The sequence below is a fragment of the Ochlerotatus camptorhynchus genome, unplaced genomic scaffold (genome assembly GCF_037179485.1).
Source record: "Ochlerotatus camptorhynchus isolate MF236.1 unplaced genomic scaffold, CSIRO-AGI_Acam_v1.1 ptg000494l, whole genome shotgun sequence".
NCBI classification, from domain to species: domain Eukaryota; kingdom Metazoa; phylum Arthropoda; class Insecta; order Diptera; family Culicidae; genus Ochlerotatus; species Ochlerotatus camptorhynchus.
Genome location: NW_027040979.1, coordinates 1,283,345 through 1,306,859, shown reverse-complemented (window position 1 = coordinate 1,306,859; position 23,515 = coordinate 1,283,345). Strand labels below are relative to the sequence as shown.

Here is a 23,515-nt window from a genome sequence, read left to right as displayed (position 1 = left end):
GGGTTAGAGATAGAGCGATTTGCCTGTTTTACTGTTGTGTAATAAATCTATTACGATTTTTTTTTAATTAACGGCACAACAAATCAAGCTGAAATTTTCACAGAAGGCAGTTGGTAGTGACCTCTACTTGTAGAAAAAATTTCAGGACAATCTAATGCTTGTTGTTTGAGAAAGAGTGATTTCCCCGTTTTACGTTTTTTGTGGAATAATTATACTTTTTTGTGTAATAAACCTATCACTATTTTTTAAAAATTAACGGCACATCTCATCAAGCTGAAATTTCCACAGAAGGCAGATGGTAATTACTTCTACTTGTAGAAAAAATTTCAGGCCAATCTGATGTTTGTTGTTTGAGATAGAGTGATTTCCCCGTTTAACGTTTGTTGTGGAATAATTATACTTTTTTGTGTAATAAACCTATCACTATTTTTTAAAAATTAACGGCACATCTCATCAAGCTGAAATTTTCACAGAAGACAGTTGGTAATGACTTCTACTTGTAGAAAAAATTTCAGGCCAATCTGATGTTTGTTGTTTGAGATAGAGTGATTTCCCCGTTTTACGTTTGTTGTGGAATAATTATACTTTTTTGTGTAATAAACCTATCACTATTTTTTAAAAATTAACGGCACAACTCATCAAGCTGAAATTTTCTCTGAAGGCAGATGGTAGTTACTTCTACTTGTAGAAAAAATTTCAGGCCAATCTGATGTTTGTTGTTTGAGATAGAGTGATTTCCCCGTTTTACGTTTTTTGTGGAATAATTATACTTTTTTGTGTAATAAACCTATCACTATTTTTTAAAAATTAACGGCACAACTCATCAAGCTGAAATTTTCTCTGAAGGCAGATGGTAATGACATCTACTTGTAGAAAAAATTTCAGGCCAATCTGATGTTTGTTGTTTTAGATAGAGTGATTTCCCCGTTTTACGTTTGTTGTGGAATAATTATACTTGTTTCTGTAATAAACTTATCACTATTTTTTTTAAATTAACGGCACAACTCATCAAGCTGAAATTTTTACAGCAGGCAGTTGGTAATGACTTCTCTTTGTAGAAAAATTTTCAGGCCAATCTGATGTTTGTTGTTTGAGATAGAGTGATTTCCCCGTTTTACGTTTGTTGTGGAATAATTATACTTTTTTGTGTAATAAACTTATCACTATTTTTTAAAAATTAATGGCACAACTTATCAAGCTGAAATTTTTATAGAAGGCAGATGGTAATTACTTCTACTTGTAGAAAAAATTTCAGGCCAATCTGACGGTTGGGGTTAGAGATAGAGTGATTTCCCCGGTTTACTTTTGTTGTGGAAAAAATTAATTGAAGATTTTTAACAAAAGAAAAGCAGTCTTCATATAGGACATTAAAAACCATCTCGGATTGTTGGTTGTTCTTAGTAACGTTCAACCTGCTTGCAAACGGGGTGATTGGGTTTAGAATCGAAAAAAAAATCGGCGTAGAAACTACCTTATTAAAAAGGGGAAGCCTGGCTCAAAGTTTCCCCATGAGACACGGCAATGAGTCTTAACACCTGAAATCTGATGTCTGTGTTAGGGAATCCAAACTTTTTTTTTTTTTTTTGCGCTTTGTAGTGACTACTCCATAATGGTTGAGTTTGCAATAATTTCTACTTGTAGAAACAATTTCAGGCCAATCTGAAGGTTGGGGTTAGAGATAGAGCGATTTGCCTGTTTTACTGTTGTGTAATAAATCTATTACGATTTTTTTAATTAACGGCACAACTCATCAAGCTGAAATTTTTACAGCAGGCAGTTGGTAATGACTTCTACTTGTAGAAAAAATTTCAGGCCAATTTGATGTTTGTTGTTTGAGATAGAGTGATTTCCCTGTTTTACGTTTGTTGTGGAATAATTATACTTTTTTGTGTAATAAACCTATCACTAATTTAAAAAAATTAACGGCACAACTCATCAAGCTGAAATTTTCACAGAAGGCAGATGGTAATGACTTCTACTTGTAGAAAAAATTTCAGGCCAATCTGATGTTTGTTGTTTGAGATAGAGTGATTTCCCCGTTTTACGTTTGTTGTGGAATAATTATACTTTTTTGTGTAATAAACCTATCACTATTTTTTAAAAATTAACGGCACAACTCATCAAGCTGAAATTTTTACAGCAGGCAGGTGGTAATGACTTCTCTTTGTAGAAAATTTTTCAGGCCAATCTGATGTTTGTTGTTTGAGATAGAGTGATTTCCCCGTTTTACGTTTGTTGTGGAATAATTATACTTTTTTGTGTAATAAACCTATCACTATTTTTTAAAAATTAACGGCACAACTCATCAAGCTGAAATTTTCTCTGAAGGCAGATGGTAGTTACTTCTACTTGTAGAAAAAATTTCAGGCCAATCTGATGTTTGTTGTTTGAGATAGAGTGATTTCCCCGTTTTACGTTTTTTGTGGAATAATTATACTTTTTTGTGTAATAAACCTATCACTATTTTTTAAAAATTAACGGCACAACTCATCAAGCTGAAATTTTCTCTGAAGGCAGATGGTAATGACTTCTACTTGTAGAAAAAAATTTCAGGCCAATCTGATGTTTGTTGTTTGAGATAGAGTGATTTCCCCGTTTTACGTTTGTTGTGGAATAATTATACTTTTTTCTGTAATAAACTTATCACTATTTTTTTTAAATTAACGGCACAACTCATCAAGCTGAAATTTTTACAGCAGGCAGTTGGTAATGACTTCTCTTTGTAGAAAAATTTTCAGGCCAATCTGATGTTTGTTGTTTGAGATAGAGTGATTTCCCCGTTTTACGTTTGTTGTAGAATAATTATACTTTTTTGTGTAATAAACCTATCACTATTTTTTAAAAATTAACGGCACATCTCATCAAGCTGAAATTTTCACAGAAGACAGTTGGTAATGACTTCTACTTGTAGAAAAAATTTCAGGCCAATCTGATGTTTGTTGTTTGAGATAGAGTGATTTCCCCGTTTTACGTTTGTTGTGGAATAATTATACTTTTTTGTGTAATAAACCTATCACTATTTTTTAAAAATTAACGGCACAACTCATCAAGCTGAAATTTTCTCTGAAGGCAGATGGTAGTTACTTCTACTTGTAGAAAAAATTTCAGGCCAATCTGATGTTTGTTGTTTGAGATAGAGTGATTTCCCCGTTTTACGTTTTTTGTGGAATAATTATACTTTTTTGTGTAATAAACCTATCACTATTTTTTAAAAATTAACGGCACAACTCATCAAGCTGAAATTTTCTCTGAAGGCAGATGGTAATGACATCTACTTGTAGAAAAAAATTCAGGCCAATCTGATGTTTGTTGTTTTAGATAGAGTGATTTCCCCGTTTTACGTTTGTTGTGGAATAATTATACTTGTTTCTGTAATAAACTTATCACTATTTTTTTTAAATTAACGGCACAACTCATCAAGCTGAAATTTTTACAGCAGGCAGTTGGTAATGACTTCTCTTTGTAGAAAAATTTTCAGGCCAATCTGATGTTTGTTGTTTGAGATAGAGTGATTTCCCCGTTTTACGTTTGTTGTGGAATAATTATACTTTTTTGTGTAATAAACTTATCACTATTTTTTAAAAATTAATGGCACAACTTATCAAGCTGAAATTTTTATAGAAGGCAGATGGTAATGACATCTACTTGTAGAAAAAATTTCAGGCCAATCTGACGGTTGGGGTTAGAGATAGAGTGATTTCCCCGGTTTACTTTTGTTGTGGAAAAAATTAATTGAAGATTTTTAACAAAAGAAAAGCAGTCTTCATATAGGACATTAAAAACCATCTCGGATTGTTGGTTGTTCTTAGTAACGTTCAACCTGCTTGCAAACGGGGTGATTGGGTTTAGAATCGAAAAAAAAATCGGCGTAGAAACTACCTTATTAAAAAGGGGAAGCCTGGCTCAAAGTTTCCCCATGAGACACGGCAATGAGTCTTAACACCTGAAATCTGATGTCTGTGTTAGGGAATCCAAACTTTTTTTTTTTTTTTTGCGCTTTGTAGTGACTACTCCATAATGGTTGAGTTTGCAATAATTTCTACTTGTAGAAACAATTTCAGGCCAATCTGAAGGTTGGGGTTAGAGATAGAGCGATTTGCCTGTTTTACTGTTGTGTAATAAATCTATTACGATTTTTTTAATTAACGGCACAACAAATCAAGCTGAAATTTTCACAGAAGGCAGTTGGTAGTGACCTCTACTTGTAGAAAAAATTTCAGGACAATCTAATGCTTGTTGTTTGAGATAGAGTGATTTCCCCGTTTTACGTTTTTTGTGGAATAATTATACTTTTTTGTGTAATAAACCTATCACTATTTTTTAAAAATTAACGGCACATCTCATCAAGCTGAAATTTCCACAGAAGGCAGATGGTAATGACTTCTACTTGTAGAAAAAAATTCAGGCCAATCTGATGTTTGTTGTTTGAGATAGAGTGATTTCCCCGTTTAACGTTTGTTGTGGAATAATTATACTTTTTTGTGTAATAAACCTATCACTATTTTTTAAAAATTAACGGCACAACAAATCAAGCTGAAATTTTCACAGAAGGCAGTTGGTAGTGACCTCTACTTGTAGAAAAAATTTCAGGACAATCTAATGCTTGTTGTTTGAGATAGAGTGATTTCCCCGTTTTACGTTTTTTGTGGAATAATTATACTTTTTTGTGTAATAAACCTATCACTATTTTTTAAAAATTAACGGCACATATCATCAAGCTGAAATTTCCACAGAAGGCAGATGGTAATTACTTCTACTTGTAGAAAAAATTTCAGGCCAATCTGATGTTTGTTGTTTGAGATAGAGTGATTTCCCCGTTTAACGTTTGTTGTGGAATAATTATACTTTTTTGTGTAATAAACCTATCACTATTTTTTAAAAATTAACGGCACAACTCATCAAGCTGAAATTTTCTCTGAAGGCAGATGGTAATGACTTCTACTTGTAGAAAAAAATTTCAGGCCAATCTGATGTTTGTTGTTTGAGATAGAGTGATTTCCCCGTTTTACGTTTGTTGTGGAATAATTATACTTTTTTCGGTAATAAACTTATCACTATTTTTTTTAAATTAACGGCTCAACTCATCAAGCTGAAATTTTTACAGCAGGCAGTTGGTAATGACTTCTCTTTGTAGAAAAATTTTCAGGCCAATCTGATGTTTGTTGTTTAAGATAGAGTGATTTCCCCGTTTTACGTTTGTTGTGGAATAATTATACTTTTTTCTGTAATAAACTTATCACTATTTTTTTTAAATTAACGGCACAACTCATCAAGCTGAAATTTCCACAGAAGGCAGATGGTAATTACTTCTACTTGTAGAAAAAATTTCAGGCCAATCTGATGTTTGTTGTTTGAGATAGAGTGATTTCCCCGTTTAACGTTTGTTGTGGAATAATTATACTTTTTTGTGTAATAAACCTATCACTATTTTTTAAAAATTAACGGCACAACTCATCAAGCTGAAATTTTTACAGCAGGCAGGTGGTAATGACCTCTACTTGTAGAAAAAATTTCAGGACAATCTAATGCTTGTTGTTTGAGATAGAGTGATTTCCCCGTTTAACGTTTGTTGTGGAATAATTATACTTTTTTGTGTAATAAACCTATCACTATTTTTTAAAAATTAACGGCACAACTCATCAAGCTGAAATTTTTACAGCAGGCAGGTGGTAATGACCTCTACTTGTAGAAAAAATTTCAGGACAATCTAATGCTTGTTGTTTGAGATAGAGTGATTTCCCCGTTTTACGTTTTTTGTGGAATAATTATACTTTTTTGTGTAATAAACCTATCACTATTTTTTAAAAATTAACGGCACAACTCATCAAGCTGAAATTTCCACAGAAGGCAGATGGTAATTACTTCTACTTGTAGAAAAAATTTCAGGCCAATCTGATGTTTGTTGTTTGAGATAGAGTGATTTCCCCGTTTAACGTTTGTTGTGGAATAATTATACTTTTTTGTGTAATAAACCTATCACTATTTTTTTTAAATTAACGGCACAACTCATCAAGCTGAAATTTGTACAGCAGGCAGTTGGTAATGACTTCTACTTGTAGAAAAAATTTCAGGCCAATCTGATGTTTGTTGTTTGAGATAGAGTGATTTCCCCGTTTTACGTTTGTTGTGGAATAATTATACTTTTTTGGTGTAATAAACTTATCACTATTTTTTAAAAATTAATGGCACAACTTATCAAGCTGAAATTTTTATAGAAGGCAGTTGGTAATGACATCTACTTGTAGAAAAAATTTCAGGCCAATCTGACGGTTGGGGTTAGAGATAGAGTGATTTCCCCGTTTTACGTTTGTTGTGGAATAATTATACTTTTTTCTGTAATAAACTTATCACTATTTTTTTAAAATTAACGGCACAACTCATCAAGCTGAAATTTCCACAGAAGGCAGCTGGTAATTACTTCTACTTGTAGAAAAAATTTCAGGCCAATCTGATGTTTGTTGTTTGAGATAGAGTGATTTCCCCGTTTAACGTTTGTTGTGGAATAATTATACTTTTTTGTGTAATAAACCTATCACTATTTTTTAAAAATTAACGGCACAACTCATCAAGCTGAAATTTTCTCTGAAGGCAGATGGTAATGACTTCTACTTGTAGAAAAAATTTCAGGCCAATCTGATGTTTGTTGTTTGAGATAGAGTGATTTCCCCGTTTTACGTTTGTTGTGGAATAATTATACTTTTTTGTGTAATAAACCTATCACTATTTTTTAAAAATTAACGGCACAACTCATCAAGCTGAAATTTTTACAGCAGGCAGGTGGTAATGACTTCTCTTTGTAGAAAAATTTTCAGGCCAATCTGATGTTTGTTGTTTGAGATAGAGTGATTTCCCCGTTTTATGTTTGTTGTGGAATAATTATACTTTTTTGTGTAATAAACCTATCACTATTTTTTAAAAATTAACGGCGCAACTCATCAAGCTGAAATTTTCTCTGAAGGCAGATGGTAATGACTTCTACTTGTAGAAAAAATTTCACGCCAATCTGATGTTTGTTGTTTGAGATAGAGTGATTTCCCCGTTTTACGTTTTTTTGTGGAATAATTATACTTTTTTGTGTAATAAACCTATCACTATTTTTTAAAAATTAACGGCACAACTCATCAAGCTGAAATTTTCACAGAAGACAGTTGGTAATGACTTCTACTTGTAGAAAAAATTTCAGGCCAATCTGATGTTTGTTGTTTGAGATAGAGTGATTTCCCCGTTTTACGTTTGTTGTGGAATAATTATACTTTTTTGTGTAATAAACTTATCACTATTTTTTTTTAAATTAACGGCACAACTCATCAAGCTGAAATTTTCTCTGAAGGCAGATGGTAATGACTTCTACTTGTAGAAAAAATTTCACGCCAATCTGATGTTTGTTGTTTGAGATAGAGTGATTTCCCCGTTTTACGTTTTTTTGTGGAATAATTATACTTTTTTGTGTAATAAACCTATCACTATTTTTTAAAAATTAACGGCACATCTCATCAAGCTGAAATTTTCACAGAAGGCAGTTGGTAATGACTTCTACTTGTAGAAAAAATTTCAGGCCAATCTGATATTTGTTGTTTGAGATAGAGTGATTTCCCCGTTTTATGTTTGTTGTGGAATAATTATACTTTTTTGTGTAATAAACCTATCACTATTTTTTAAAAATTAATGGCGCAACTCATCAAGCTGAAATTTTCTCTGAAGGCAGATGGTAATGACCTCTACTTGTAGAAAAAATTTCAGGCCAATCTGATGTTTGTTGTTTGAGATAGAGTGATTTCCCCGTTTTACGTTTGTTGTGGAATAATTATACTTTTTTGTGTAATAAACTTATCACTATTTTTTTTAAATTAATGGCACAACTTATCAAGCTGAAATTTTCACAGAAGGCAGTTGGTAGTGACCTCTACTTGTAGAAAAAATTTCAGGACAATCTAATGCTTGTTGTTTGAGATAGAGTGATTTCCCCGTTTTACGTTTTTTGTGGAATAATTATACTTTTTTGTGTAATAAACCTATCACTATTTTTTAAAAATTAACGGCACAACAAATCAAGCTGAAATTTTCACTGAAGGCAGTTGGTAGTGACCTCTACTTGTAGAAAAAATTTCAGGACAATCTAATGCTTGTTGTTTGAGATAGAGTGATTTCCCCGTTTTACGTTTGTTGTGGAATAATTATACTTTTTTGGTGTAATAAACTTATCACTATTTTTTAAAAATTAATGGCACAACTTATCAAGCTGAAATTTTTATAGAAGGCAGTTGGTAATGACATCTACTTGTAGAAAAAATTTCAGGCCAATCTGACGGTTGGGGTTAGAGATAGAGTGATTTCCCCGGTTTACTTTTGTTGTGGAAAAAAATAATTGAAGATTTTTAACAAAAGAAAAGCAGTCTTCATATAGGACATTAAAAACCATCTCGGATTGTTGGTTGTTCTTAGTAACGTTCAACCTGCTTGCAAACGGGGTGATTGGGTTTAGAATCGAAAAAAAAATCGGCGTAGAAACTACCTTATTAAAAAGGGGAAGCCTGGCTCAAAGTTTCCCCATGAGACACGGCAATGAGTCTTAACACCTGAAATCTGATGTCTGTGTTAGGGAATCCAAACTTTTTTTTTTTTTTTTTTTTTTGCGCTTTGTAGTGACTACTCCATAATGGTTGAGTTTGCAATAATTTCTACTTGTAGAAACAATTTCAGGCCAATCTGAAGGTTGGGGTTAGAGATAGAGCGATTTGCCTGTTTTACTGTTGTGTAATAAATCTATTACGATTTTTTTTAATTAACGGCACAACAAATCAAGCTGAAATTTTCACAGAAGGCAGTTGGTAGTGACCTCTACTTGTAGAAAAAATTTCAGGACAATCTAATGCTTGTTGTTTGAGATAGAGTGATTTCCCCGTTTTACGTTTTTTGTGGAATAATTATACTTTTTTGTGTAATAAACCTATCACTATTTTTTAAAAATTAACGGCACATCTCATCAAGCTGAAATTTCCACAGAAGGCAGATGGTAATGACTTCTACTTGTAGAAAAAATTTCAGGCCAATCTGATGTTTGTTGTTTGAGATAGAGTGATTTCCCCGTTTAACGTTTGTTGTGGAATAATTATACTTTTTTGTGTAATAAACCTATCACTATTTTTTAAAAATTAACGGCACAACTCATCAAGCTGAAATTTTCTCTGAAGGCAGATGGTAATGACTTCTACTTGTAGAAAAAAATTTCAGGCCAATCTGATGTTTGTTGTTTGAGATAGAGTGATTTCCCCGTTTTACGTTTGTTGTGGAATAATTATACTTTTTTCTGTAATAAACTTATCACTATTTTTTTAAAATTAACGGCACAACTCATCAAGCTGAAATTTTTACAGCAGGCAGTTGGTAATGACTTCTCTTTGTAGAAAAATTTTCAGGCCAATCTGATGTTTGTTGTTTGAGATAGAGTGATTTCCCCGTTTTACGTTTGTTGTGGAATAATTATACTTTTTTCTGTAATAAACTTATCACTATTTTTTAAAAATTAACGGCACAACTCATCAAGCTGAAATTTCCACAGAAGGCAGATGGTTATTACTTCTACTTGTAGAAAAAATTTCAGGCCAATCTGATGTTTGTTGTTTGAGATAGAGTGATTTCCCCGTTTAACGTTTGTTGTGGAATAATTATACTTTTTTGTGTAATAAACCTATCACTATTTTTTAAAAATTAACGGCACAACTCATCAAGCTGAAATTTTCTCTGAAGGCAGATGGTAATGACTTCTACTTGTAGAAAAAATTTCAGGCCAATCTGATGTTTGTTGTTTGAGATAGAGTGATTTCCCCGTTTTACGTTTGTTGTGGAATAATTATACTTTTTTCTGTAATAAACATATCACTATTTTTTTTAAATTAACGGCACAACTCATCAAGCTGAAATTTTTACAGCAGGCAGTTGGTAATGACTTCTCTTTGTAGAAAAATTTTCAGGCCAATCTGATGTTTGTTGTTTGAGATAGAGTGATTTCCCCGTTTTACGTTTGTTGTGGAATAATTATACTTTTTTCTGTAATAAACTTATCACTATTTTTTAAAAATTAACGGCTCAACTCATCAAGCTGAAATTTCCACAGAAGACAGTTGGTAATGACTTCTACTTGTAGAAAAAATTTCAGGCCAATCTGATGTTTGTTGTTTGAGATAGAGTGATTTCCCCGTTTTACGTTTTTTGTGGAATAATTATACTTTTTTGTGTAATAAACCTATCACTATTTTTTAAAAATTAACGGCACATCTCATCAAGCTGAAATTTCCACAGAAGGCAGATGGTAATGACTTCTACTTGTAGAAAAAATTTCAGGCCAATCTGATGTTTGTTGTTTGAGATAGAGTGATTTCCCCGTTTAACGTTTGTTGTGGAATAATTATACTTTTTTGTGTAATAAACCTATCACTATTTTTAAAAAATTAACGGCACAACTCATCAAGCTGAAATTTTCTCTGAAGGCAGATGGTAGTTACTTCTACTTGTAGAAAAAATTTCAGGCCAATCTGATGTTTGTTGTTTGAGATAGAGTGATTTCCCCGTTTAACGTTTGTTGTGGAATAATTATACTTTTTTGTGTAATAAACCTATCACTATTTTTTAAAAACTAACGGCACAACTCATCAAGCTGAAATTTTCTCTGAACGCAGATGGTAGTTACTTCTACTTGTAGAAAAAATTTCAGGCCAATCTGATGTTTGTTGTTTGAGATAGAGTGATTTCCCCGTTTAACGTTTGTTGTGGAATAATTATACTTTTTTGTGTAATAAACCTATCACTATTTTTTAAAAATTAACGGCACAACTCATCAAGCTGAAATTTTCTCTGAAGGCAGATGGTAGTTACTTCTACTTGTAGAAAAAATTTCAGGCCAATCTGATGTTTGTTGTTTGAGATAGAGTGATTTCCCCGTTTAACGTTTGTTGTGGAATAATTATACTTTTTTGTGTAATAAACCTATCACTATTTTTTAAAAATTAACGGCACAACTCATCAAGCTGAAATTTTCTCTGAAGGCAGATGGTAGTTACTTCTACTTGTAGAAAAAATTTCAGGCCAATCTGATGTTTGTTGTTTGAGATAGAGTGATTTCCCCGTTTAACGTTTGTTGTGGAATAATTATACTTTTTTGTGTAATAAACCTATCACTATTTTTTAAAAATTAACGGCACAACTCATCAAGCTGAAATTTTCTCTGAAGGCAGATGGTAATGACTTCTACTTGTAGAAAAAATTTCAGGCCAATCTGATGTTTGTTGTTTGAGATAGAGTGATTTCCCCGTTTTACGTTTGTTGTGGAATAATTATACTTTTTTCTGTAATAAACATATCACTATTTTTTAAAAATTAACGGCACAACTCATCAAGCTGAAATTTTTACAGCAGGCAGTTGGTAATGACTTCTCTTTGTAGAAAAATTTTCAGGCCAATCTGATGTTTGTTGTTTGAGATAGAGTGATTTCCCCGTTTTACGTTTGTTGTGGAATAATTATACTTTTTTCTGTAATAAACTTATCACTATTTTTTAAAAATTAACGGCTCAACTCATCAAGCTGAAATTTCCACAGAAGACAGTTGGTAATGACTTCTACTTGTAGAAAAAATTTCAGGCCAATCTGATGTTTGTTGTTTGAGATAGAGTGATTTCCCCGTTTTACGTTTTTTGTGGAATAATTATACTTTTTTGTGTAATAAACCTATCACTATTTTTTAAAAATTAACGGCACATCTCATCAAGCTGAAATTTCCACAGAAGGCAGATGGTAATGACTTCTACTTGTAGAAAAAATTTCAGGCCAATCTGATGTTTGTTGTTTGAGATAGAGTGATTTCCCCGTTTAACGTTTGTTGTGGAATAATTATACTTTTTTGTGTAATAAACCTATCACTATTTTTTAAAAATTAACGGCACAACTCATCAAGCTGAAATTTTCTCTGAAGGCAGATGGTAGTTACTTCTACTTGTAGAAAAAATTTCAGGCCAATCTGATGTTTGTTGTTTGAGATAGAGTGATTTCCCCGTTTTACGTTTGTTGTGGAATAATTATACTTTTTTCTGTAATAAACATATCACTATTTTTTTTAAATTAACGGCACAACTCATCAAGCTGAAATTTTTACAGCAGGCAGTTGGTAATGACTTCTCTTTGTAGAAAAATTTTCAGGCCAATCTGATGTTTGTTGTTTGAGATAGAGTGATTTCCCCGTTTTACGTTTGTTGTGGAATAATTATACTTTTTTCTGTAATAAACTTATCACTATTTTTTAAAAATTAACGGCTCAACTCATCAAGCTGAAATTTTCACAGAAGACAGTTGGTAATGACTTCTACTTGTAGAAAAAATTTCAGGCCAATCTGATGTTTGTTGTTTGAGATAGAGTGATTTCCCCGTTTTACGTTTGTTGTGGAATAATTATACTTTTTTGTGTAATAAACCTATCACTATTTTTTAAAAATTAACGGCACAACTCATCAAGCTGAAATTTTCTCTGAAGGCAGATGGTAGTTACTTCTACTTGTAGAAAAAATTTCAGGCCAATCTGATGTTTGTTGTTTGAGATAGAGTGATTTCCCCGTTTTACGTTTTTTGTGGAATAATTATACTTTTTTGTGTAATAAACCTATCACTATTTTTTAAAAATTAACGGCACATCTCATCAAGCTGAAATTTCCACAGAAGGCAGATGGTAATTACTTCTACTTGTAGAAAAAATTTCAGGCCAATCTGATGTTTGTTGTTTGAGATAGAGTGATTTCCCCGTTTAACGTTTGTTGTGGAATAATTATACTTTTTTGTGTAATAAACCTATCACTATTTTTTAAAAATTAACGGCACAACTCATCAAGCTGAAATTTTCTCTGAAGGCAGATGGTAATGACATCTACTTGTAGAAAAAATTTCAGGCCAATCTGATGTTTGTTGTTTGAGATAGAGTGATTTCCCCGTTTTACGTTTGTTGTGGAATAATTATACTTTTTTCTGTAATAAACTTATCACTATTTTTTTAAAATTAACGGCACAACTCATCAAGCTGAAATTTTTACAGCAGGCAGTTGGTAATGACTTCTCTTTGTAGAAAATTTTTCAGGCCAATCTGATGTTTGTTGTTTGAGATAGAGTGATTTCCCCGTTTTACGTTTGTTGTGGAATAATTATACTTTTTTGTGTAATAAACTTATCACTATTTTTTAAAAATTAATGGCACAACTTATCAAGCTGAAATTTTTATAGAAGGCAGATGGTAATGACATCTACTTGTAGAAAAAATTTCAGGCCAATCTGACGGTTGGGGTTAGAGATAGAGTGATTTCCCCGGTTTACTTTTGTTGTGGAAAAAATTAATTGAAGATTTTTAACAAAAGAAAAGCAGTCTTCATATAGGACATTAAAAACCATCTCGGATTGTTGGTTGTTCTTAGTAACGTTCAACCTGCTTGCAAACGGGGTGATTGGGTTTAGAATCGAAAAAAAAATCGGCGTAGAAACTACCTTATTAAAAAGGGGAAGCCTGGCTCAAAGTTTCCCCATGAGACACGGCAATGAGTCTTAACACCTGAAATCTGATGTCTGTGTTAGGGAATCCAAACTTTTTTTTAATTTTTTTTTTTTATTTTTTTTTTTTTTTTTTTTTTTTTTTTTTTTTTTTTTTTTTTTTTTTTTTTTGTGCGCTTTGTAGTGACTACTCCATAATGGTTGAGTTTGCAATAATTTCTACTTGTAGAAACAATTTCAGGCCAATCTGAAGGTTGGGGTTAGAGATAGAGCGATTTGCCTGTTTTACTGTTGTGTTATAAATCTATTACGATTTTTTTTTAATTAACGGCACAACAAATCAAGCTGAAATTTTCACAGAAGGCAGTTGGTAGTGACCTCTACTTGTAGAAAAAATTTCAGGACAATCTAATGCTTGTTGTTTGAGATAGAGTGATTTCCCCGTTTTACGTTTTTTGTGGAATAATTATACTTTTTTGTGTAATAAACCTATCACTATTTTTTAAAAATTAACGGCTCAACTCATCAAGCTGAAATTTTCACAGAAGACAGTTGGTAATGACTTCTACTTGTAGAAAAAATTTCAGGCCAATCTGATGTTTGTTGTTTGAGATAGAGTGATTTCCCCGTTTAACGTTTGTTGTGGAATAATTATACTTTTTTGTGTAATAAACCTATCACTATTTTTTAAAAATTAACGGCACAACTCATCAAGCTGAAATTTTCTCTGAAGGCAGATGGTAATGACTTCTACTTGTAGAAAAAATTTCAGGCCAATCTTATGTTTGTTGTTTGAGATAGAGTGATTTCCCCGTTTTACGTTTGTTGTGGAATAATTATACTTTTTTCTGTAATAAACTTATCACTATTTTTTTTAAATTAACGGCACATCTCATCAAGCTGAAATTTTCACAGCAGGCAGTTGGTAATGACTTCTCTTTGTAGAAAAATTTTCAGGCCAATCTGATGTTTGTTGTTTGAGATAGAGTGATTTCCCCGTTTTACGTTTGTTGTGGAATAATTATACTTTTTTGTGTAATAAACTTATCACTATTTTTTAAAAATTAATGGCACAACTTATAAAGCTGAAATTTTTATAGAAGGCAGATGGTAATGACATCTACTTGTAGAAAAAATTTCAGGCCAATCTGACGGTTGGGGTTAGAGATAGAGTGATTTCCCCGGTTTACTTTTGTTGTGGAAAAAATTAATTGAAGATTTTTAACAAAAGAAAAGCAGACTTCATATAGGACATTAAAAACCATCTCGGATTGTTGGTTCTTCTTAGTAACGTTCAACCTGCTTGCAAACGGGGTGATTGGGTTTAGAATCGAAAAAAAAAATCGGCGTAGAAACTACCTTATTAAAAAGGGGAAGCCTGGCTCAAAGTTTCCCCATGTGACACGGCAATGAGTCTTAACACCTGAAATCTGATGTCTGTGTTAGGGAATCCAAACTTTTTTTTTTTTTTTTTTTTTTGCGCTTTGTAGTGACTACTCCATAATGGTTGAGTTTGCAATAATTTCTACTTGTAGAAACAATTTCAGGCCAATCTGAAGGTTGGGGTTAGAGATAGAGCGATTTGCCTGTTTTACTGTTGTGTAATAAATCTATTACGATTTTTTTTAATTAACGGCACAACAAATCAAGCTGAAATTTTCACAGAAGGCAGTTGGTAGTGACCTCTACTTGTAGAAAAAATTTCAGGACAATCTAATGCTTGTTGTTTGAGATAGAGTGATTTCCCCGTTTAACGTTTATTGTGGAATAATTATACTTTTTTGTGTAATAAACCTATCACTATTTTTTAAAAATTAACGGCACAACTCATCAAGCTGAAATTTTCACAGAAGACAGTTGGTAATGACTTCTCTTTGTAGAAAAAATTTCAGGCCAATCTGATGTTTGTTGTTTGAGATAGAGTGATTTCCCCGTTTTACGTTTGTTGTGGAATAATTATACTTTTTTGTGTAATAAACCTATCACTATTTTTTAAAAATTAACGGCACATCTCATCAAGCTGAAATTTCCACAGAAGGCAGATGGTAATGACTTCTACTTGTAGAAAAAAATTTCAGGCCAATCTGATGTTTGTTGTTTGAGATAGAGTGATTTCCCCGTTTTACGTTTGTTGTGGAATAATTATACTTTTTTGTGTAATAAACTTATCACTATTTTTTTAAATTAATGGCACAACTTATCAAGCTGAAATTTTCACAGAAGGCAGTTGGTAGTGACCTCTACTTGTAGAAAAAAATTCAGGACAATCTAATGCTTGTTGTTTGAGATAGAGTGATTTCCCCGTTTTACGTTTTTTGTGGAATAATTATACTTTTTTGTGTAATAAACCTATCACTATTTTTTAAAAATTAACGGCACAACAAATCAAGCTGAAATTTTCACAGAAGGCAGTTGGTAGTGACCTCTACTTGTAGAAAAAATTTCAGGACAATCTAATGCTTGTTGTTTGAGATAGAGTGATTTCCCCGTTTTACGTTTTTTGTGGAATAATTATACTTTTTTGTGTAATAAACCTATCACTATTTTTTAAAAATTAACGGCACAACTCATCAAGCTGAAATTTTCACAGAAGACAGTTGGTAATGACTTCTACTTGTAGAAAAAATTTCAGGCCAATCTGATGTTTGTTGTTTGAGATAGAGTGATTTCCCCGTTTTACGTTTGTTGTGGAATAATTATACTTTTTTGTGTAATAAACCTATCACTATTTTTTAAAAATTAACGGCACATCTCATCAAGCTGAAATTTCCACAGAAGGCAGATGGTAATTACTTCTACTTGTAGAAAAAATTTCAGGCCAATCTGATGTTTGTTGTTTGAGATAGAGTGATTTCCCCGTTTAACGTTTGTTGTGGAATAATTATACTTTTTTGTGTAATAAACCTATCACTATTTTTTTAAAATTAACGGCACAACTCATCAAGCTGAAATTTTCTCTGAAGGCAGATGGTAATGACATCTACTTGTAGAAAAAATTTCAGGCCAATCTGATGTTTGTTGTTTGAGATAGAGTGATTTCCCCGTTTTACGTTTGTTGTGGAATAATTATACTTTTTTCTGTAATAAACTTATCACTATTTTTTTAAAATTAACGGCACAACTCATCAAGCTGAAATTTGTACAGCAGGCAGTTGGTCATGACTTCTACTTGTAGAAAAAATTTCAGGCCAATCTGATGTTTGTTGTTTGAGATAGAGTGATTTCCCCGTTTTACGTTTGTTGTGGAATAATTATACTTTTTTGGTGTAATAAACTTATCACTATTTTTTAAAAATTAATGGCACAACTTATCAAGCTGAAATTTTTATAGAAGGCAGTTGGTAATGACATCTACTTGTAGAAAAAATTTCAGGCCAATCTGACGGTTGGGGTTAGAGATAGAGTGATTTCCCCGGTTTACTTTTGTTGTGGAAAAAAATAATTGAAGATTTTTAACAAAAGAAAAGCAGTCTTCATATAGGACATTAAAAACCATCTCGGATTGTTGGTTGTTCTTAGTAACGTTCAACCTGCTTGCAAACGGGGTGATTGGGTTTAGAATCGAAAAAAAAATCGGCGTAGAAACTACCTTATTAAAAAGGGGAAGCCTGGCTCAAAGTTTCGCCATGAGACACGGCAATGAGTCTTAACACCTGAAATCTGATGTCTGTGTTAGGGAATCCAAACTTTTTTTTTTTTTTTTTTTTGCGCTTTGTAGTGACTACTCCATAATGGTTGAGTTTGCAATAATTTCTACTTGTAGAAACAATTTCAGGCCAATCTGAAGGTTGGGGTTAGAGATAGAGCGATTTGCCTGTTTTACTGTTGTGTAATAAATCTATTACGATTTTTTTTAATTAACGGCACAACAAATCAAGCTGAAATTTTCACAGAAGGCAGTTGGTAGTGACCTCTACTTGTAGAAAAAATTTCAGGACAATCTAATGCTTGTTGTTTGAGATAGAGTGATTTCCCCGTTTTACGTTTGTTGTGGAATAATTATACTTTTTTGTGTAATAAACCTATCACTATTTTTTTAAAATTAACGGCACAACTCATCAAGCTGAAATTTTTACAGCAGGCAGGTGGTAATGACTTCTTTTTGTAGAAAAATTTTCAGGCCAATCTGATGTTTGTTGTTTGAGATAGAGTGATTTCCCCGTTTTATGTTTGTTGTGGAATAATTATACTTTTTTGTGTAATAAACCTATCACTATTTTTTAAAAATTAACGGCACAACTCATCAAGCTGAAATTTTCTCTGAAGGCAGATGGTAATGACTTCTACTTGTAGAAAAAATTTCAGGCCAATCTGATGTTTGTTGTTTGAGATAGAGTGATTTCCCCGTTTTACGTTTGTTGTGGAATAATTATACTTTTTTGTGTAATAAACCTATCACTATTTTTTAAAAATTAACGGCACAACTCATCAAGCTGAAATTTTCACAGAAGACAGTTGGTAATGACTTCTACTTGTAGAAAAAATTTCAGGCCAATCTGATGTTTGTTGTTTGAGATAGAGTGATTTCCCCGTTTTACGTTTGTTGTGGAATAATTATACTTTTTTGTGTAATAAACCTATCACTATTTTTTTAAAATTAACGGCACAACTCATCAAGCTGAAATTTTTACAGCAGGCAGGTGGTAATGACTTCTTTTTGTAGAAAAATTTTCAGGCCAATCTGATGTTTGTTGTTTGAGATAGAGTGATTTCCCCGTTTTATGTTTGTTGTGGAATAATTATACTTTTTTGTGTAATAAACCTATCACTATTTTTTAAAAATTAACGGCACAACTCATCAAGCTGAAATTTTCTCTGAAGGCAGATGGTAATGACTTCTACTTGTAGAAAAAATTTCAGGCCAATCTGATGTTTGTTGTTTGAGATAGAGTGATTTCCCCGTTTTACGTTTGTTGTGGAATAATTATACTTTTTTCTGTAATAAACATATCACTATTTTTTTTAAATTAACGGCACAACTCATCAAGCTGAAATTTTTACAGCAGGCAGTTGGTAATGACTTCTCTTTGTAGAAAAATTTTCAGGCCAATCTGATGTTTGTTGTTTGAGATAGAGTGATTTCCCCGTTTTACGTTTGTTGTGGAATAATTATACTTTTTTCTGTAATAAACTTATCACTATTTTTTAAAAATTAACGGCTCAACTCATCAAGCTGAAATTTCCACAGAAGACAGTTGGTAATGACTTCTACTTGTAGAAAAAATTTCAGGCCAATCTGATGTTTGTTGTTTGAGATAGAGTGATTTCCCCGTTTTACGTTTTTTGTGGAATAATTATACTTTTTTGTGTAATAAACCTATCACTATTTTTTAAAAATTAACGGCACAACTCATCAAGCTGAAATTTTCTCTGAAGGCAGATGGTAATGACTTCTACTTGTAGAAAAAATTTCAGGCCAATCTGATGTTTGTTGTTTGAGATAGAGTGATTTCCCCGTTTTACGTTTGTTGTGGAATAATTATACTTTTTTCTGTAATAAACATATCACTATTTTTTTTAAATTAACGGCACAACTCATCAAGCTGAAATTTTTACAGCAGGCAGTTGGTAATGACTTCTCTTTGTAGAAAAATTTTCAGGCCAATCTGATGTTTGTTGTTTGAGATAGAGTGATTTCCCCGTTTTACGTTTGTTGTGGAATAATTATACTTTTTTCTGTAATAAACTTATCACTATTTTTTAAAAATTAACGGCTCAACTCATCAAGCTGAAATTTCCACAGAAGACAGTTGGTAATGACTTCTACTTGTAGAAAAAATTTCAGGCCAATCTGATGTTTGTTGTTTGAGATAGAGTGATTTCCCCGTTTTACGTTTTTTGTGGAATAATTATACTTTTTTGTGTAATAAACCTATCACTATTTTTTAAAAATTAACGGCACATCTCATCAAGCTGAAATTTCCACAGAAGGCAGATGGTAATGACTTCTACTTGTAGAAAAAATTTCAGGCCAATCTGATGTTTGTTGTTTGAGATAGAGTGATTTCCCCGTTTAACGTTTGTTGTGGAATAATTATACTTTTTTGTGTAATAAACCTATCACTATTTTTAAAAAATTAACGGCACAACTCATCAAGCTGAAATTTTCTCTGAAGGCAGATGGTAGTTACTTCTACTTGTAGAAAAAATTTCAGGCCAATCTGATGTTTGTTGTTTGAGATAGAGTGATTTCCCCGTTTAACGTTTGTTGTGGAATAATTATACTTTTTTGTGTAATAAACCTATCACTATTTTTTAAAAATTAACGGCACAACTCATCAAGCTGAAATTTTCTCTGAAGGCAGATGGTAGTTACTTCTACTTGTAGAAAAAATTTCAGGCCAATCTGATGTTTGTTGTTTGAGATAGAGTGATTTCCCCGTTTAACGTTTGTTGTGGAATAATTATACTTTTTTGTGTAATAAACCTATCACTATTTTTTAAAAATTAACGGCACAACTCATCAAGCTGAAATTTTCTCTGAAGGCAGATGGTAGTTACTTCTACTTGTAGAAAAAATTTCAGGCCAATCTGATGTTTGTTGTTTGAGATAGAGTGATTTCCCCGTTTAACGTTTGTTGTGGAATAATTATACTTTTTTGTGTAATAAACCTATCACTATTTTTTAAAAATTAACGGCACAACTCATCAAGCTGAAATTTTCTCTGAAGGCAGATGGTAGTTACTTCTACTTGTAGAAAAAATTTCAGGCCAATCTGATGTTTGTTGTTTGAGATAGAGTGATTTCCCCGTTTAACGTTTGTTGTGGAATAATTATACTTTTTTGTGTAATAAACCTATCACTATTTTTTAAAAATTAACGGCACAACTCATCAAGCTGAAATTTTCTCTGAAGGCAGATGGTAATGACTTCTACTTGTAGAAAAAATTTCAGGCCAATCTGATGTTTGTTGTTTGAGATAGAGTGATTTCCCCGTTTTACGTTTGTTGTGGAATAATTATACTTTTTTCTGTAATAAACATATCACTATTTTTTTTAAATTAACGGCACAACTCATCAAGCTGAAATTTTTACAGCAGGCAGTTGGTAATGACTTCTCTTTGTAGAAAAATTTTCAGGCCAATCTGATGTTTGTTGTTTGAGATAGAGTGATTTCCCCGTTTTACGTTTGTTGTGGAATAATTATACTTTTTTCTGTAATAAACTTATCACTATTTTTTTTAAATTAACGGCTCAACTCATCAAGCTGAAATTTCCACAGAAGACAGTTGGTAATGACTTCTACTTGTAGAAAAAATTTCAGGCCAATCTGATGTTTGTTGTTTGAGATAGAGTGATTTCCCCGTTTTACGTTTTTTGTGGAATAATTATACTTTTTTGTGTAATAAACCTATCACTATTTTTTAAAAATTAACGGCACATCTCATCAAGCTGAAATTTCCACAGAAGGCAGATGGTAATGACTTCTACTTGTAGAAAAAATTTCAGGCCAATCTGATGTTTGTTGTTTGAGATAGAGTGATTTCCCCGTTTAACGTTTGTTGTGGAATAATTATACTTTTTTGTGTAATAAACCTATCACTATTTTTTAAAAATTAACGGCACAACTCATCAAGCTGAAATTTTCTCTGAAGGCAGATGGTAGTTACTTCTACTTGTAGAAAAAATTTCAGGCCAATCTGATGTTTGTTGTTTGAGATAGAGTGATTTCCCCGTTTTACGTTTTTTGTGGAATAATTATACTTTTTTGTGTAATAAACCTATCACTATTTTTTAAAAATTAACGGCACATCTCATCAAGCTGAAATTTCCACAGAAGGCAGATGGTAATTACTTCTACTTGTAGAAAAAATTTCAGGCCAATCTGATGTTTGTTGTTTGAGATAGAGTGATTTCCCCGTTTTACGTTTGTTGTGGAATAATTATACTTTTTTGTGTAATAAACCTATCACTATTTTTTTAAAATTAACGGCACAACTCATCAAGCTGAAATTTTTACAGCAGGCAGTTGGTAATGACTTCTCTTTGTAGAAAAATTTTCAGGCCAATCTGATGTTTGTTGTTTGAGATAGAGTGATTTCCCCGTTTAACGTTTGTTGTGGAATAATTATACTTTTTTGTGTAATAAACCTATCACTATTTTTTAAAAATTAACGGCACAACTCATCAAGCTGAAATTTTCTCTGAAGGCAGATGGTAATGACATCTACTTGTAGAAAAAATTGCAGGCCAATCTGATGTTTGTTGTTTGAGATAGAGTGATTTCCCCGTTTTACGTTTGTTGTGGAATAATTATACTTTTTTCTGTAATAAACTTATCACTATTTTTTTAAAATTAACGGCACAACTCATCAAGCTGAAATTTTTACAGCAGGCAGTTGGTAATGACCTCTCTTTGTAGAAAAATTTTCAGGCCAATCTGATGTTTGTTGTTTGAGATAGAGTGATTTCCCCGTTTTACGTAGTTGTGGAATAATTATACTTTTTTGTGTAATAAACTTATCACTATTTTTTAAAAATTAATGGCACAACTTATCAAGCTGAAATTTTTATAGAAGGCAGATGGTAATGACATCTACTTGTAGAAAAAATTTCAGGCCAATCTGACGGTTGGGGTTAGAGATAGAGTGATTTCCCCGGTTTACTTTTGTTGTGGAAAAAATTAATTGAAGATTTTTAACAAAAGAAAAGCAGTCTTCATATAGGACATTAAAAACCATCTCGGATTGTTGGTTGTTCTTAGTAACGTTCAACCTGCTTGCAAACGGGGTGATTGGGTTTAGAATCGAAAAAAAAATCGGCGTAGAAACTACCTTATTAAAAAGGGGAAGCCTGGCTCAAAGTTTCCCCATGAGACACGGCAATGAGTCTTAACACCTGAAATCTGATGTCTGTGTTAGGGAATCCAAACCTTTTTTTTTTTTTTTTTTTTTGCGCTTTGTAGTGACTACTCCATAATGGTTGAGTTTGCAATAATTTCTACTTGTAGAAACAATTTCAGGCCAATCTGAAGGTTGGGGTTAGAGATAAAGTGTGTCCACGATGAAATTGCCACACTATGAAATTGCTCTAACTTTTTAACCGTTGGGTAGAATTTAATGAAAATTTGGGTGGATTTAGTTCATAGTGCATTATTTACATCCTGCAAGTTTTAAAGTCCTGTGATCAAAACTCGCGGAAATGGAGTCGAAAGAACAGCTTGTGCGTGATAAAATCTTGCGCATTCATCACGAGAACAAGGATCTCTCGCATCGTTCCATCGCTAAAACGTTGGGAATCGCGAATTCCACGGTGTCGCGAGTGATTAAGCGGTTCGAGGAACGGTTGACCACCGATCGGAAGCCCAGAAGTGAAGGAAAAAGTATTCCGTACAACACCAAAAATCACAACCGCGTAGTTGGGGCCTTCAACCGAAATCCGAACGCCTCCGTTAGGGATGTGGCTAAGAAGCTGCACCTAAGCCGAAGTTTTGTCCAGAAGGCCAAAACTAAGGCTGGGCTTCGAATGTTCAAGGTACAAAAGGCCCCTAATCGCGACGAGAAGCAGAACAAGTCCGCCAAAACCCGTGCCAGGAAGTTGTACCTCAACATGCTGACGAAAGTTGAATGCTGCATCATGGACGACGAAACATATGTGAAGGCCGACTTCAAACAGATCCCCGGCAACCTGTTTTTCACGGCCAAGGATAAGTTCAACGTTCCGGAGCATGTCCGCACTCAGAAGATGTCCAAATTTGCGAAGAAATTCCTGGTTTGGCAAGCCATCTGCACGTGCGGGAAGCGGAGTGCACCTTTTGTGACCCAGGACACGATGAACGGACAGGTGTACATAAAAGAGTGCCTCCAGAAGCGGCTGCTTCCTCTCCTGAAGGCCCACAACGTCCCAACAATCTTCTGGCCGGATTTGGCCTCATGCCACTACTCCAAGGACGTGCTGAAGTGGTATGCGGACAATAAGGTCAATTTCGTGCCGAAAATGTTCAACCCTCTCAACACTCCGGAGCTCCGCCCCATCGAGAAGTACTGGGCGATTA

General features: G+C 32.9%; 1 long non-coding RNA gene across 1 annotated transcript in view; it reads right to left on the bottom strand.

Moving 5' to 3' along the window:
• Positions 1-13,615: 13,615 nt before the first annotated feature.
• Positions 13,616-23,515, bottom strand: part of LOC135712597 (uncharacterized) — a 285,719-nt gene continuing 275,819 nt past the window's right edge. Inside the window, exon 3 of the long non-coding RNA XR_010518658.1 lies at positions 13,616-13,696. This is a non-coding gene — a long non-coding RNA (uncharacterized LOC135712597). The remainder of the gene's footprint in view (positions 13,697-23,515) is intronic.